The sequence below is a fragment of the Puma concolor genome, chromosome C2 (genome assembly GCF_028749965.1).
Source record: "Puma concolor isolate L17-30 chromosome C2, mPumCon1.1.hap2, whole genome shotgun sequence".
Lineage (NCBI taxonomy): Eukaryota > Metazoa > Chordata > Mammalia > Carnivora > Felidae > Puma > Puma concolor.
Window position 1 is genome coordinate 28,312,587 of NC_141675.1, and position 18,323 is coordinate 28,330,909.

The 18,323-nt window shown below is 43.0% G+C and overlaps 1 protein-coding gene across 5 annotated transcripts in view; it reads right to left on the bottom strand.

The window, feature by feature from the left end:
• CPNE4 (copine 4) overlaps positions 1-18,323 on the bottom strand; it is a 626,987-nt gene that overhangs the window by 487,192 nt on the left and 121,472 nt on the right. Inside the window, exon 1 of one of the 5 annotated variants that reach the window (XM_086674293.1) lies at positions 11,945-11,965. The exons of the other annotated variants lie outside the window; for them this stretch is intronic. The gene's annotated coding sequence lies outside the window, so the exon portion shown is untranslated. Of the gene's footprint in view, positions 1-11,944; positions 11,966-18,323 lie in introns of those variants that run through there. 5 annotated transcript variants of the gene reach the window in all.

Genomic DNA, 18,323 nt, shown 5'->3' on the forward strand with positions numbered 1-18,323 from the left:
ATGGCACAAAATCTGTTCACAATGTATATCTCTGATGGTGAATGATGTACATCTTTCCTAACAGCATGGCTGGAGTAGACTTGTCATGTAAACTACCAGGAAGCAAGGGTCTCTGTTTTCATTCTCAATTCCCCAGCCCCTAGACCAGTGTCTGACACATAATAAGTGCTTAATAAATGTTTACAGAATGCATGAAAAGTTCGGGCCCTTGGAAATGTTAAGTAAAAATAATTAGGAGTCTTGAAAGATGACTTATCATTCCTTATCAAATAAGGACCGAAAGAAAGTTATTTTGGGGTGCTTGGGTGGCTCAGTCAGCTGAGTGTCCGACTTTGGCTCAGGTCATGATCCCGTGGTTCGTGAGTTCGAGTCCTGCGTCGGGCTCTGTGCTAACAGCTCAGAGCCTGGAGCCTGCTTCGGACTCTGTGTTTCCCTCTCCCTCTGCCCCTCCCCTGCTCATGCTCTGTCTCTCCCTCTCTCTCAAAAATAAATAAACATAAAAAAAATTTTTTTTAAAGAAAGTTATTTTGAAATGGAAAACACCCACATTTAGCTCCAAGTGTGAAATGGAGTATCGGGTATAACAGATAATAGCCTAATTACTGAAGAGTTATCTAAGAAAATCATCTCTGTCCCAGACTTGGTATCTGTTTTTCTTAATGGTTCATAAACTGATATCGTGATAATAATAATATTAACACTATTTATCAAGTGCCTTCTATGCTTTGCAACTTTAAATGTATGCAACCTTTGCAACCATGCCATAATATAGGTACTATCATGCCTTTTTTAAGGACAAGGAGACAGGCTCGGAGATGTTAAGTAACTCATCCATGCCTTATGTGCAGGAAATGACTTAACTGAGATTTAAAACAGGCTTGTCTGATCTTTCCATATGGAGAAAAGAGTGTATGTGCACATGTGTGCATATGGGCATGAAGGTGCAGGCATGTGTATACTTCACACTGTCGCTACAGTTCAGGATATGTTCGTAAATCATTTCATGAAGAAGAGTTCACTGAACTGAACTTCTACAGATTTTTCCTGGTGACTTTATTTCACTCCAAAAAATTTATGTTCTTAAAAAAAAATGCCTATTTAAAAAAACCATTATGAATCCCCATGATGACATTACCCAGGAAGAAGATGTCTCACTGTAGGCATGATTATGAAAATTCACAAGCAGTCTACTTTTCTGGAAAACTATGCCAATGACCTCTCCAACCTTTTGCATCCTAGAATTATTAAATGGGCTGCTGAGCAGCTCAGGGTACCTGCTCTGTGACCAATACTCCCAGGCTGTTTATTGACCTAAAACTCTCCAGAGGCTATGTGTTCAGAAAGCAGTGGGTCACCACTGAGCCCCATGTCCTCTTACCTAATAGAAGGCATGGTTCAACAGGATGCCTGCCTGGAGCCAGAGGTAAAGGCTGGCACTGGGCCACATGGCTGCTCTAGGCCTTTCTCCATGGCATATGTCAAGGTCTGAGGGGTGTTATATTAAAGGATCAAACTGCAATGGCTTCAAGATACCAGCCCTCTTCCCCATAAAGCCTTGGCCTGTGTGGAGTGAAGATCTCTGAGGAACCCCAGCTCAGTTGCTCCTAGGGGTGAGGGGAGTCTGTGCTAAAGCTTCCAGAGCTCAACACTGCCTGTCTCCTTCCCTCCATGCTTGTTAGACACCCAGCGTGGTTTTCAGAGGCCATGTCGATGCCATATGTTCATGCCAATGAAGCATTTTACTGCCTGAACAGAGGCACTTAGCACAAGGAAGAGAACATTATTTTCATAGCTGGTTGGCTCTTAATACTTCCCAGGAGACTCCAGGCTCAAAGAGAGGGTGTCTTGGGAGTTTGGGAAGATGCCAACAAGGTAAAGCATTCCCAGTGACACAGTTCAGAATGTCAGCCAGGCAGAGAGAAGGGCCCAAGTCATTAATAACAGAATTTTGGTGCAAAAGAGAAAAATTAAGGAAGACAATAAAGAAATTGCATATGTAGTTTTTTTTTTCTTTAATGGAAAATTAACATTACTTTATGTCAGTGATTCTCACTTGACCAGGGTCAATTTTGTCTCCCAGGGGGATATTGAGCAAAGTTTGGAGATATTTTGGGTTGTCACAATTGGGCAGAAATGAGGGTGCTACTGGCACCTAGTGGGTAGAGACCAGGGATGATGCTAAACATCCTACAGTGACACATGACAGCCCCCCAAAACAGAATTCTCTGGCTATAAATGTTAATAGTGCTGAGATTGAGAAACGCTGGGGTATAGTAACTCTGAACAGATAAGAAACCCCCCCCCTTTCCCCCTGAAACCTCGTTGCACTAACAATTAAAAAATTTTAATGTTTATTTATTTTTGAGAGAGAGAGAGAAAGTGAGCAAGCATGAGTGGGGGATGGGCAGAGAGAGAGACCCAGAATCCGAAGCAGGCTCCAGGCTCTGAGCTGTCAGCACAGAGCCCAACACAGGGCTCGAACCCATGAGGCCTGAGACCGTGACCTGAGCTGAAGTTGGAGGCTTAACTGAGCCATCCAGGCGCTCCTCATTGCACTAGCAATAAAATTAGGCACATTCAGGGTCATGTAGGAAGGCATCAGGGCATAGCATTTAAAAGGAGTATCAGCTGAGTGTAAGATCTAAATTTTAGGTGCAGAACTTTCTAGCTCTACAGCCTTGGACAGGTTATCTAACTTCAATGAGCCTCAATTTCCTCTTCTGCCAAACACAGACAGAACCAGCCACCTCTAACTTATGAAGTTTAAATTACATGAGATGATGATAAGAAAGTATTTAGCCCCATGCCTACACAGCTACAAATACCTGAGTGATGATTATTAAGGCTCAACAAAGTGAGGGCAAAACAGAACAAAACAGGGTTTTAAGAGAAATTTACCAATCACCTTGGTAATTTGAGGGAATTGGGGTTTGAGGTCAAAATGCTCAGGATGCTCAGACCTGCTGCCTCTTTCCTTAAAGGGTTCTCTGAATCCAGTGAGTCCCACCATCTTGTTGGTCTTTCCTTAACTATCATTGTCCCTTTGCTCAGATCAGGTATCAGGTCACACTTATGTCAAAGTATCTATGGTCAGAGGCCAGATAATCTGGTCATGGAGAAGAGATTGTCAATACCTGATACTTACGCACATGTCACTGTTTCCCTTATGCATGGAGGCAGAGGGGCTCTGGTCTCAGTCTACTGTTCCAATATTGAGCAGAATCAGGCCAGACTTAGCCACACCTGCCTTTGGTCTGACACCCCTTTGACCTCTCATAACCAATAGTTGCCTCAACACAACACTGTCCTCACAGCAACCCTGGAGCTCTCCTCTCTCCAAGCCCCATTTCCTGGCGCACGATGTTTTCTGCTGACTTCAAAGGCACCCCAGGTAGGGGAACACCACAGAGCATGAAGAGAACTGCTTAGCCAGCCACACAGACTGCCTCAAAAGGCCTTCAAATCAAAGAGTTCAAAGACGCCTTGGAAACCATCTAGCATAGTTTCTCCTGGCCAGTAAATCTGAAGCTCAGAAAGAGGAAAAGACCAGGTACTGCCACTAGCCCATAGGGTGCCTTTGTGCAAATTAGAAATGGCCCCCATCTGGATGGAGGCAGTCCTGAGCCACGGTGAAGAAACAGCCTGACAAGTGGAAGAGGCCCAGATCTCAGGCCAAGACAGGCCTCACTGTGCACCGAACAGTCCTGTGCAAAAGCTCTGGGAAGGGGTTTGCTCAAAATCACAAAAATGAATGGTCACAGAGCTGAGATCAGACTGACAACCTCTTAGTACAGTCAGTTACCTATGGAAAATGAAGGGCTCCTGAATCTCTGATCTCCTTGCAAAGCGAGATTTATTGGCCAAAAAAAAAAAAAAAAAAAAAAAAAAAAAAAAAATTGATTTCACAATCCATCTTCCTTTTGGTCCCTTTAATGACAGTATGGGGAAACGTAGACACCTGCCATGGTGTGAGTTCCTTAAGGATACTTCATATATAGCTGGTGGCCCAGAAAAACTCAACACATTCAAAGGAGTAAGGGGGCTCTAGTAGCTGGAGAAGGGGAGCCTAATCACTGAGTTCAGAGGCAACACTTAAATATGCAAGGTAAATCCCAAAGGACAGCTTTGTTTTGACACTGTAACGGCCAGCATGGCATAGCTACAAAAACAGGAAACCATTTCAGGGAAGTCCATTAAATTTCCCACCACTGGAGTATTTCGTATCATTTTTTGTGATGAGAAAAACATGGGACATATTATTAGGGGCAACTTTGATTGGAATTAGATGCGTTACTATATACTACAGCTTAAGCAACATCAGTTTTCCTGAATGGGAACCAGTTGATGATCTCAACTTCCCTATACTGTCTTGGGACAAAAACTTCCCCCTCTTCCTTTTGTCTGCTCTGTAGGTCAAAGGTCAGCAGACTTTTTCTATAAAGGACCAGATAGCACTTATCTTAGGTTTTGTAGGACACATGGTCTCTGTCACAACTACTCAACTCTTCCACTGTCGCACAAAAGCAGCCAGAGACAATATGTAAATTCATAATTGTGGCTGTGTTCCAAAAAAGCTTTATTCATTAAAACTGGTGACTAGCTAGATTGGACTCATTTAGCCCCCGCTCATTGACACGGGTTGCAAAAGCCACCAAGATGAGACGCTCCTGGACAAACAGAAATGAGAATCCAGGATGGCAAGGGTGCGAAATCCTTCCTCTGACTCTACCCTTGATTGTCATGGAGCTGGGAAGAAGATTTATTTTTATTTTTATTTTTAACATTTATTCATTTTTGAGAGGCAGAGAGAGAGAGAGTGTGAGGGGGAAAGGAGCAGAGAGAGAGGGAGACACAGAATCAGAAGCAGGCTCCAGGCTCCAAGCTGTCAGCACAGAGCCCAATGCAGGGCCTGAATCGACGAACTATGAGATCATGACTTGAGCCGAAGTCAGATGCCAAACTGACTGAGCCACCCAGGTGCCCCTGGGAAGAAAATTAAACAGAGAAAACTGGTATCATGCAGTAAGAGAAGGGACTTATCCAGAGCTTGGATGCTTCATCCTAAGATATGCCCCAAATGCTAGTTCCCATGGTATCATGAGATTAATAAATTAGTAGAAGATTCTGAAAACCAGAATGGCCTCCCCTCTACCTTCTCCCAGGATACCAAAGGGATACAACCACCAAAAGGAAGACCTCAATAGCAGGAGCACATTTAGGAATTCACATTGGCTGTATTTCTTTGGTCAGTTATATTGGCTTATGTCTGTGTCACAAACCTAAACAGGATTTCTCAGAGGCCTAAGATCTGGAAGCCATTAACATGACTAGAGGCTTTACCTCTGCTCCATCCTTGCCAGACCGTGAGGAGGGAGAGTATACACCGCACTCCCGCCACCAGGCATAACAACTCATCCTTCACCGGATAGCAGAACACAGGACCAAATTCCTTCTTCATGAGTAAAAAATATAGTTTTCCTGATTATACCATAATCCCTCCAGGGCAGGGACTTTTGTTCTTGTCAGTAATATTACACCCTTGGCCAGAGTCCCCACAGGTTAAAATTATAATTGCTATGATTCAAGGAGCAATTATTCTATGCCAGGCATTATTCAGAGTGCTTTAAAGCCCCTCTCGTTTAATAACTTCACAACAACCTAAGAGTTAGGGCTCACTATTTTTATTACTCTATGCTGATGATTAATGGAGCTGGGACACAAAAAGAATGAGTAATTTGCCCAATATCATGCAGCTGCAAGTGATGGAGCCCACATTTGTACCCGAGTATCCCAGCTCCAGAGCCAGTGCTCTTAACCTGTATGTAATACTGCTTCCAATAATGCAACCAATATAGGTGATCAATAACTTTTGAGGGCCAGTGACAGTAATGACTCTGAGAAGTGGGAAACAAAGTCTGAGTTGAAGCTCAGCCAAATTGTGCATGATTGCCGGGAGACTCATTCTGCACCTCCCTCTCCTGAAGTGGGCACCATTGTACTGCCTTGCCCTCTCAAAAGGGAGCAGAGTTCTAAGAGTGGTGGAAGCCATAAAAAGAGCTATCAGGAGACGGAGCTGCAGCTCTGTAAAGAAAGCCCTTTCTCAAAAGCATCAAGCTGGAATGCCCTGGAAAGACACCAAGAGCTGGAAATGATGCTCTCTGTGCACACTCTCAGACCCTTCTCTTAGAGGACAGGGTAGAGAAAATGGCCCCAGGGCAAATTTCCACTTCATTCTCCTCATCTCTCTGAGATCCTGCTTCTACGGAACACAGGGGTCAGGCATTCTGAATATCCCAGTGATTGGGGTGAGGGCTAGAGGCAGCTGAGGAGGAAAGAGCAGGCAGAGGCACTACCTAGCAGGGGCTAGAAATGATGGCTTTGTTCATTAGACCACTTGGCTTTTCCTTCCTCAATATCCAGGGTATTTTTATTTTTCTTTCCTTTTTTTTCTTAAAATGTTTTTGATTCAGAAGCTCTTTTAATCTGTTTTTCTGGTCTAACATTGGCATTTGGGAGTAGGAAATAGAGACTAATTACAGTTTTGATTACATCCCATGGTCTATAGGGAGGATCACACTTCTATTGTTTTTTAATATATTGTCTTCTTGGTTTCTGTCTTTCACAGAACAGTTATTTAATAGTTTCAAGCAATTGGATAGCTTTTAATTAGCTTAGTATTCTATACCTCCAAAGTCACTATAACATGGTATGAGAATGTAGTGTGCAAGAAGTCTGATTGCTTTTTTTAACCAAGAATATTTTTCAAACAGACCCTATATATCTTTGTAGAAAACTTCTATATTCTTGAAAAATATTTTATCCTCCATTTTTAAAATTTTTCTTCAAAATTCTGTTAAATCACTCCTAATGAAATGTGGAACAAGACTATTTCAATTATTCTACTGATCAAATATTTTAACTTACTTATCATTGCTTTCTTTGTCTAACATATTTTGATAATAGGGTACAAAGATTCTGTGTATCAAACTATTTCCTAGAGTCTGAGAATCTCTACTCAGATCTTAGTTTTTCTTTAATCTGTTAAAGAGCTGGTCCAAATCACTTTCACCAAAATCACTACATATCTCTGAACCTAAGATTCCCTTATTTATTACATGGAATTGAATAAAACATTTCAAAATTGCCTTCTAACAATGCTCTTCTAGGATAGCGAGGCTTCCATTTACCACCAGGGCCATCTCGCCTTTCTTTCGTCTACAAGATAACCCTTTTAACCAGATTTCATCTGATGAAGGAAGGAAAGGAAAAATAAAATAGACCCTAAAAATCACCATACTGTCCTTGGAAGGAAGTCCTTTGTTCTAACTCGTCAGACACACACACACACACACACACACACACACACACATTAAATATATGACGCCTGAACGTGAGCTTTTCAATAATCAGTTGTAATGTGCCAATGAGAAAATATCTTTTTGGAGCAGCTAGCAAATATTTGGTGAAGCGATTATTTCCTTTACTTAAGGGCAAAAATCAAAAGGCTGCAAGGCGAGGGGATTCCAGCCGCCCCATATCTCCTAAAGAATACTGCCGATGAAGGTAAGCTGTTAAAAGGATTGGATGGAACAATCACAGAGAAATGCCAGCCTCAGCAGGAACAAATTTAGAATCTTCAACTTCCATGGCTAGACCGTCACCACAGTGTATCAGTCAGATTTCATTCAAGTAAGTCATTGCCAGGAAAGACCCAGACATCAGGCTAGGAACAGGGCTCGTCAGGCACCTGAAAATAAAATACTCCTTCCTGGATTAGATATTAGAAGTAAATAGCATGAATTCATTTCAGCTCATAAGACACGCATTTACTATGGAAACACCCAAGAACACAGGTTAAATGTACGTATCAAGGAACAAGAAAAACAGGAGAGTTTCCTGACCTATGGTATTGAACAATGTAAAAGTTAAGACAATCTCTAAGATCCTTTCAACCCTGAGCTGCTGCAATTAAAAAGACCAAACAAACAAAAAACAAAACCTCTAACAACATGCTAAGCATTACATACCGTATTGGACTCTACCATAATGGACCAGCCACACTAGGAATTCAACTGCGATCTTTGACTTCCTGGCTGTCTGAGATCTCCAGCATGTCAGACCAGTAGCCCTAAGGGTGGTGCTTTGGCTCATCCACGAGCCGCCAATAATTAAAGACTGTGATTTCAACTACGAGGGGGAAATAGGTTTCAGTGCTCTGTCTTCAATTTAGACTTCCATTCCAAGTAGCTCTTCCTGTGCAGCATAAGGTAACCAATCTACGGATCAAGGCAGGGCCTGACTGAGATAAACTGAATGATTCCCCTGAGCCCCTTGCCAGCTGAGAGAAGTGGCACCTGGCGGGGGGGGGGGGGGGGGGGGGGCGGGAAATGCGGAAACTAGAGAGGATAAGGCACTGCACTCGGGAAAAGAGAAGCAAAAGGAGCACTAAGAGAGGAAAACAGCTTCCCCTGGAACTTTCTGTTGGAAAATGAAGGCGGAAAAAAAAAAAAAAAAAAAAAGATGCTTCTTGAGCTTTTACTTACATCAGTCCCCATTCCTGGACTGAAATTTTCTCTCCTCTTCAAATAATAAATCCTATTTGGAACCCCAGTTTGTATTACTTCTCTATAAGACTTTCCGAAACCCATCCATCCCACACACACAAAAAACATGCTCCATTCTCGGAACTCAAAATGTCTCTCATTCCACTCATCTAGCAATAATGCTCACACTGCCTTGCATCATCTTGCATTCTTGTTTCGTGACATCACAGAACTGGTACACTATTATCTGGCTTCTCGTGCACTCATGTCTCGATTCCTAAGTTTGATCTTAACCTTCTTGAAAGTAAAGTCCATAATTGTTTAAGCTTTTTTCTCTAACGCAGTAATTTGCACATGGTAGGTGTGCAATATATGCTAGTAATTCAGGAAGACAAACAAGGAAGGAACAAGCAGGGGAAAGGTAACAACGTAGAACAAAAATGTCCCACGGCAGCATGAAGGTGGACCTGTTGGACCAGAGAGGGAATCAAAATTCCATGCAAACTAAACCAATAGCACCCGGGAGATACCTAGAAACGTCCGTTGATTTAAAGGAAGGATGTGAGGAAAGGAAGAATGGATGGAAGAAAAGGGTGATAAGAGGGAAGAAAGTGAGGAGGGGAAAGAAAGATGGAAGGATGGAGGAGAGAAGAATGGAAGAAAGGAAGGATGGCAAGAAAAATGGAGGGAAAAATAGAAGAAAAGGTGGGAGGAGGGGGGTAGAAAAACGGAAAAGGAAGGGACAGGGGACAAGTCTTACCCTTGTACTTCTGGATCTTCCATTTTTATACTATACCCTTTCTTGTTCCAAAATATCTCTTGGTGCCTTACAGGGCACCCAGCACCTAGTCCCAGGCTTGTTGGTGCACCTGCAGAAAGCCGTGTGTAAACCACGTCCAACGCTGATTCGCTTCACTGGTCAGCACCTGCCATCTCCTGCAGGTTACAGTGCCACCGATCCTGGGAAGTCAGACCCAGGAAAGCTGCATTTCATGGCTCAGGGCTGACAGCTCTGGAGGACGTCTGGGCAGAAGGCTGAGGCACCACTGGCCTGCACCAGGAGTTGCAGAGGGAGGTCTTCTCCTCTTATTTGTGCCACAGTGTCACATGACACACTCAGTCCACTGGTTCCCTGGGCAGCCCATCAGGGAATCAGGGCTCCAAGGCTCCATGGGGTGGGGGCAGGGCAGTGCCTCTGAGGATACTCTTTGGCACACAGCCATGCCTCCCTCACTGCTAACTCCCTGAGGCACTGCCATTGCACCTCCTCCAAGCACCCCCAAGGACCCAGACGCTCAATTCAGACTGTGTCCCAGACAACATGGGAAGGTTGGAGTCTAACTCTCAACAAATGCACAGCTCTTTGTGGTAACCCCCAAAAAAGATCCCAGGCAGCTCTGGACTTCCCAAGACAATCTCCGTCTCTACTGTTCCCTTCTCCCTCTAATAGAAATGCCACAACATTATAAACGTTCATGTACATATTTTTTAAAAAGAAATTTGCCATGGAAAACACATCCATTGAAGAGGCAGTGAAGGAGTTCTTGATGGGGAAAAGGAGATAGTCTATGCCCCAGGGATGTTTGTACACCCCCGAAATTTGAAGCAGACTTGATTATACGAGTAGGTGTGTTTGCCTTTCAGGTGAGAGAGTCCACAGCTCTCAGTAGACTTCTCCAAGAGAACTGTGACCCAAACAAGATTAAAACTATCACCCTATGTAAGGCAGGTTGTTGGGGGCTTATCAATCGGGAAAACAATGCTCGGTTAGTTTGCCAAAGACAACTGAATTTCATGAAAATGCATTTCCTAGAATTAACCTATTTTGCTAAGATGACAACTGAATTTTCTTCCCCTTCCACCTCGCATCTCCGAGGTGAACAGTCTGTGCCTGTCTGTACCCACCAGCCTATATCTGTTGGTGATGGCAGGGGAAGGCCATTTAAACTTGTGACACTTCATTAAGCCCATGCCCACTGCCATCACGGCTCTGAATTAAAGTAAACCAATTCCAAATGAGCAAGCCTAGAAATACTCTCCCTTCTGTCTGCCCAAATGCACTCCATAGGAATAAAATGAGTGGCTTTAGAGAAGGTAGTTTTAATATACCACATCACTGTCTTGAAAGTTAAAATATCACTGGAAGAATGACCAAGGATATACGTGAAGTATTTAACTAAGCCCTAATACAGCACCGCGAGGACACAAGTGATTCGATTGCTACAGAATAAAATGAAGCCGAGAAAAATCAGGGCGATGCACTTGAACAAGCCCCGAAACACGAAATAATGGGAAAATCTGCTTTATCACTTTATTTTTAAAAAGCCGTTAGCAGACTCTGCAGCTGTTAATCACTGCTCACATATGGCATGGCTGTCACCTTTATGAATCATGTTTTATCTTGAAAAGATTGTCCTTTATTACCTTTCCTTTTGCACGTTCCTAAGGAGATGTGAAACAAGAAAATAGGAAAAGCTCTGAGGTTCTCTGCGCAAGGATCAACATTCACAAATAAAGCAAGCAAGAAAGTATGGTAAAGTTTTAAATATGTCCAATTCTGTGAAGCTGAATATCAGCATCTTCATTTCCAAGCAGAAACAGTGCTGTCTCTTACTAAAAGGAATGTCTACTCTAAGACTTTGCCTTGACTGCACATGAAATCTACGCCCTAGGTAGTGAGTAGCAGAAATGCTCAGAGAGCTGTTGTTTTAGATGAAGGATTTAAATAAATGGGATTCAAAACAAAAGACATGGTATCACACATCAGTCTGTGATACAACACATCTGAGAAACAAATTTGACAAATGAAGGTAAATATACATTAACTGGGACCGAGGAAGAGACACATATAAAGGAATAAGGAACGTTTACAATCCATATGCATATGATTTGTTCACTTACTTTAAAAACCAGAATGATAGAGTCAACCACTATGAAACTTGTGGCTCAGGAAAATTTGCCTCAATGCCCTCGCTTGACACAATCTGCCACTTTACCGCACTGCAACATTAGCCATACTTCAACAGAGCAAAAGCAATCACTCTGCATCCAGTCCTAAGACTAATGGCTTTCAGAAGTTCTAAGAATCAGATGCTCTCAGAAACTAGCATCCTAGAAAGAAGCAAATTCTGCTCCTCAGCCAGAAGGACCAGGCAGTCTTCCCACGCAGCACCCAAGGAGCTGCAGGGTACCAGAGTCAGAACGTGGCACAAACTGCAAGGTGCCAGTGTCAGCCTTGTCCGGTGCTCCTCCCCTCCCCTTTCCGAATGGGAGAAAGTGGTCTGGGTCCTACACATAAAAGCCAAGAGCTTGTGAGCAGGCTTTCCCCTCCTCCGTCCCAGGGCTGCTCGTAATCCTGCTTGCTCTCAGCTGTCTGACCTGCCAGTGAGTAAGTCACTTACCACGAGGGGCAGGAGGCAGGGCTGCTCCGTCAGTACCCAGTGGTCCGGATGCTGGAGCACCCGAGAGGAAAACCGGGTGCAGCCTAGGATGCGCACACGGAGGCTGAGGCTCTGCTCGCATCCCGGCAAAGGCAGCATGTCACCCTTCCAAATGAGCGAATTAATAAATGATAACCCCGTGGTCAAATCTGTGGAACTGAGCACATGGAAACCCTGACTAGTTCCTCAGGCAGGGGACACCGTGAACTCCCGTTCCTAAAGAGGAGCACAATATATGCTTTGAAGCAGAAGTCAGCGACCCAAATCACACCACAGAGCATGACCCCTTGTCCCAGGATGATGTATCTCTTATTTCCCCCTGAGGGGTGGAGGATGGCCAAAGCCTGAAGATTACCATCATCTCTCCCTCCTCCATCCCCCACCAAGTAATCAATCAATACCTCTCTACCCCCCTGTCCAGCAGTTTTGGAAACCAGGAGGAGTGTGTGATCTCAAGCTATGATTGTGGTACGCGAGCAAAGGGACATCAGGCACATCTGGCACGTGCCCAAGATTATACTAAGAGCTGCTGAACATGAACAATAAATATGTTCTTTAAGCCCATCTCTTTGAAACGACTCAGAATAAGCATTAAGCATGATTTTGATGCTTTCAACTGTTAAATCCCCGTGTCTCTCTCCATGTAGGACACCCGATAACACTGTGACAGCGGACTGTTGTGCTTTTTTGACCCTGTGTAATAACTCCAGCTGATGCTAAATGAATATGACTGATGGTGACTCAAGAGGCTATGGCTGTCACTTTGGCAGACTGGGGTGTAAGGCACCAAGGCTGTCTTGCCTCCTCGCTCTAATATGTAAAACAGTCTTGCAAGAAAGATCCTTAGATCCTTAGAGATCAGATCAGATACTTTGGTTTCATAAATGGGAAATGGAACCCAGATCATAAAGTTGTTCTGTTTTTAGAGACAGAAAGAGACAGAGAGCACATGTGTAGGGGAGAGGGGCAGAGAGAAGGAGAGAGAAAGGGGGAGAGGGGGACAGAGGGAGAGGGGGAGAGGGGGAGAGAGGGAGAGGGAGAGAGAGAGAGAGAGAGAGAGAGAGAGAGAGAGAGAGAGAGAGAGAAAATCCCAAGCAGGCTCCATACCCAGCACAGAGCCTGACATGGAACTCAATCCCACAACCCTGGGATCATGATCTCAGCCAAAATCAAGAGTCGGACCCTCAACCAAAGGAACCACCCAGGCACCCTGGGACCCAGATCATAAACCATTCATCTAGAAACTCACGATCATTCACGCACGAACACCTACTGGGTATAAGAGCTTCACAATGCATGGCAAGAAAATTCTATCATTTAGATATCTTGTCTATAGTCCATATTTCAGAGAAATATTTCCTTGGATTTTTTTTAAGTCTATGTATGTTTCCTGTCTAGAGATGGCCAAACAGAAATATGTTCCAAGTGCAGGAACTGGCAAACTTGTTCTACAAAGAGCGAGATAGAAAGCTGTGTGGGGTATACTCTATGTCACAACTACCCAGTTCTGGCATTGTAGTATGAAAGTAACTACAGGCAATAACAGGTATGACGTGCTCCAATAAAACTTTATTTACAAAAAAAGTCCGCATACTGGATTTGACCCACAGGCTACATTTTGCTGATACCTGCCCTTAGTGGATCTCATTTGACAATGGGCTGAAGATCTCAAGTTTGCCTTAATCAGGTCTTGTTTAATCTCAAACCTCCCTTAGATTCATAGAAGTTTAAAAGTATTTATAAAGGAAAAATCACATAGCAATTTGTTTAGAGAATGAACTTTGTAACCAGCTATTATAATTACCCATAAAACACCGTAGAAGAATGGGAATCACAAATAGAACTGCTCTTGCTCATCCAAACAAACAGGGAAAGAAGTTTTCATCTAAGTAACCAAGCACTGAGCCTCCCTAATTGGATGATGTCTCTTTTTCCCAGCTTAGGAAAGATGATGTTCCTAGGATATCAGGCAGATCCCCAGATTCTCATCATTCTGTCCCTACAGACAACAACTCCCATCTATTCCTGCTGGATGCAAGTCTAAGCAGGGCTTCTTATCTTGGTTGGAAAGGCAGACACAGGGCAAACTCAAAGGGTCAGTAAGCAGCTATGGTCTTCCCTGAGCCCATTCCCTGGACAGGGTAGGTGGGTGGGTGAGGAACAGAGGGCGAGGATCCTTCCCTCTTTGTGTCTGCTTTGGAGAAAGGAGATCTCAAAAGCGGCCCCGGCAATCTACAAAACCAACAGGGTTGCTCACCCGAGCCCATTGAGTCAGAATTTGAGAATTTGGGGCAAGAAGCTCACAACTTAAAAACGGCACCCAAAACTTGGCTGAAAGGGTTCCCAGGAGATGGCCCCTCATGGGGCATACCACACAGACTCCTGTTTGATGTGAATGAAAAGAAGATGTGACCTGCGGGTACACTCATTTATGCCCTAGACCCTCCTCCAAATGCTGCTTTCCAGAAAGAGAATTCCTTCACAAAGTTATAATTACCTAGCAGAATGTGCTCTGTACACAGAAATGTGGCATAAAGGACTCCATGCTGCGTCTGGTCAACTCACAGAAATGCCTCATGTCAAATTTCAGCTTTTAAGGAAGATGACAAATGATCACCTAGCATCACATTTTTTTATTTGTTTATTGTGGCTGTGGGATGTGCCTCTGTGACACCAAACATCTGGATAAACATTTTCAAAGTTTCTCTGTGAACTAGTGATCCAGATGTTTGCTGTCAAAAAGACATAACAGTCAAAGGACCGGAAGACATCCTCTTTCCAATTTCTCATCCAAGGATCTGCTACATCTAAATCACTGCCCTAACTCTGCTGCAGAATCTCCCTTAGAGTTCATTGGTTTCTGTGAAAAATAAAAGGAGATTTGAATTCACTGATCATCAGTTGAGAACCACACTGAGTTACGTCAGCTCTGATTTGGTTGATTTTACTCAGTAAAACTTAACGATGCCATAAAGCATTAAGAGTCAACCAGGGCATCCAAGTCTGAACAACCATGGACCATTAAACACCAAAGGAAAGTATCTACTAGGACTCCTCTTTCCTGTTAGGTAATGAATAAAAATGATGGAATCAGTCATTAGCCCACAATTAAACACAACTCAGCTGCCAACATTACACAGAAAAGCCACAGCACTGGAATCTAATCGATCATCTCTTCCTCCCACTGTGAGGAGTTAGCAGGAGTGAGCCCTCAGCTTGCTTCCTTGGACTTCTCTTTTGGTGGCATGTGCCCTGAGGAACCCTGAAGGCAATACATGCCACAAACATTCACAGACCGTATCTTTCTAAATGCCCTTGGCTGGGATAGAGATCCTTCGAGGAATAATAAAGCCACCACATCTCAGTTTGTTCTGGGATAGATAGTTTAACTGTTGGCTTTTCCTTATCATAAATGCGCATACACATACATACTTACACACATAAAAATGTAAGAACGCAATTCCAAAGCAGATCAGCCTTTTCTTTAGGAAGTTGCCATCACTAGAAATACAGGCTAAGGCTTAAGAGAGGCTCCCATATTTAAAAAAATACAAGTATAGGAGGAGATGTGACGAGTCTCATCTTTTCTGGCTACAAAAGTCATCAAAACAAATTAGGGTTGAGAATCTAAGAAAAATGGCACTATTTGCACCATGGTCTAGTGCAGCTGTTCTCAGAAGGTGAACCCCTTTAATTTCCAATACAGTACATGTGGATAGATTTACCCTAAACAAAAGCTCTTTGGGGATCTTTAATAATTTTTGAGGGTATAAAGGAGCCCTGAGACCAAAAAGTCTAAGAACCTCTGGTTTAGTGGAAAGAATAGATATTTTAAAGTAAAATGATTTTTAAGTTTGTTTTGTGCCCTCTCCCATTGGCTGTGTAACCTTAGCCAAGTTACTCAGCTTCTCTGGTCTTCTATACTCTATACATCAGACTAGCCACCCTTATAATTATCTGCTCAAACAAGTTTCCCTGCTGAAACATAATATCCAGAAAGTCAGGACTATGTCTGTAGGTTCACCCCATATCTCAGAGCCTAGCATGATACATGATGGGGTCTCAATAAATAATTATGACTTGATTGGCTGGACAGTTATGAGGATTAAATAGGACAATATGCAGAAAGTGCCCACTGAGGTACCTGACACATGGCAAATGTCATAGTTGCTCAGTAAATGTCAGATCCCTTTCTTCACCACTAACGCTGTTCTCGGTTTTACCACACAAGATAGAAAGTTCACAGTTTGCCTAAATAAAGAGAATATTTAAGACTTGGTTCTCAAAGTGTGGTCCCCAAACCAGCAGCATCAACATCACCCAGGATATTGTCAGAGATACAAATTAATTGGCTCTAACACTAGACCCACTGAATTGGAAACTGGTGGGGGCCAGAAGACATCTATCTGTGTTGTAACAAGTTTTCCAGGAGATTCTGATTTGTCCTCAAGTGTGAGAAACTTGGCTTTAAGACCTGCATTGGGTCTCTTTGAAAAGAGTATTTTATGCTAGCAGCATTTTGGACTTTGATAGCAGAGAACCCCCAATACGTTGTCTATTGCTTGCTGTCTAGAATCTTATTTGAACAAAGGTGGAAGATACATAAAGTCAAATACAATAAATGTCTGTTGCTGGACCTTGCAGGGCAGAGTGATTGATTTTGTATTCTAGCTGTGTATCTGGGGGCCAGTGCTAAACATACTTTGCATCAGAAATAAAGCTGGAACCAGCAGGAACAGAGAAGTTTTATCTTAGAGAAACCCCAGCATACCCCTTGAGTCATCTTTGTGTCTAGGCATAAAATTCGTGGGTAGAAACAGAGAAGAGGGAAGGGAGAAAGGTAAGTGGTTACGTCAGTAGCTGTGGAAAACACACATTTTATTGCCGATTTCTATCATACTTTCATAAACACACTCCTATTTTTCACAACCCCTTTGCAATACAGCAAACCACTACCATTAGGGTAATTACTCACAAGCTCCCAAGTTTGAGGGGTGCCACCAGCCAATACTAGTTACAGTTTGAGCAATTTCCATGTGCCTGAAATCTGATGGGCAGTTGGGATGCCACAGATGTGCACTATATCTTTCAAGGCTCACAGCTATCCTCGGGCATAGGCACTATCATTACTCATTTTACATCTGTGGAAATTGAGCTTTAAGAGATTAAGCAGAGCTGGGATTCAAACCCAGGAATCCCTGGCTAAAAATTCATGCTTTTCACTAATAACTCTACCTACCTATATACAGCACAGAGTGTAGCCTTGTAAATATAATGGAGCACATTTTAGGTAGGGGCTATGATTCAATGAGTGAAATAAAACTCATACACAGTCAAAATAATCTTCAAAATAAATCCCATAAGTTGTTCAAGTGCAACATATATTGTATTACATAGACAATGTCTATAGTAGATCTGTAAAACCTCAAATGTTAATTTAGATTACACAATACAGAACGATCAAAATATAGTAAGAGTATTTTTTTCTAATTTTTTTTAGTGTTTATTTTTGAAGGAGAGAGAGACAGAGTGCAAGGAAGGGGGCAGAGAGAGAGGGAGACACAGAATCCGAAGCAGGCAGGCTCCAGGCTCTGAGCAGTCAGCACAGAGGCCGATGCAGGGTTCGAACTCACGAGCTGTGAGATCATGACCTGAGCTGAAGTCGGACACTTAACTGACTTAACCGGCACACCCAGGCGCCCCAAGAGTATTTTTAATAAATGAGAGACGCTGTAGGGTTGATTTTGAGCAAGTTCAATGTGCAGTGTAACCACCCACAAACTTGGCCTAGATTCAGGATACATGCTAAGGGGGTGGGGACACACACAGGGTGACGGAGAGAGTTATCCGTGTACCAGAAGGTTCTAGGCACTCTGGAGTTATCATAAGATGTGCACTACACAGCTACTACCCTGAAAAGCTTGTAATACGCCAGGGGAGTGGGTGCAGCCAGGCCATGAGGACACGTGAAGAAGAGGATGTGAGCCTTCTTGAGAGAAGCAGCTGTGGAAGGATAGGTAAGAAACAAAGATCATATGAAACACGAATTTGAAAAAAACACCCAGCTTTGGAATTGGAGTGGGAGCCCCCTAGATTTCAGTCCCCCTCTGTTACTAGTGCTTTGGCATTGACTCAATTATTTATAAAATGTGACTAATAATATCTAACCCACAGAATACTCATTTGTAGTGATTATATACGTGTTTATGCTTACACAGTGAAATAATTTTACTTTTTATACAAGATAAATGTGTACTATCTGAAATAAATTAAAATCACTTTGGAAAAAGTACTGTATTCTCCTTTAAATCTTCTCTGGGAAGAACAGAGAGGAGGAATG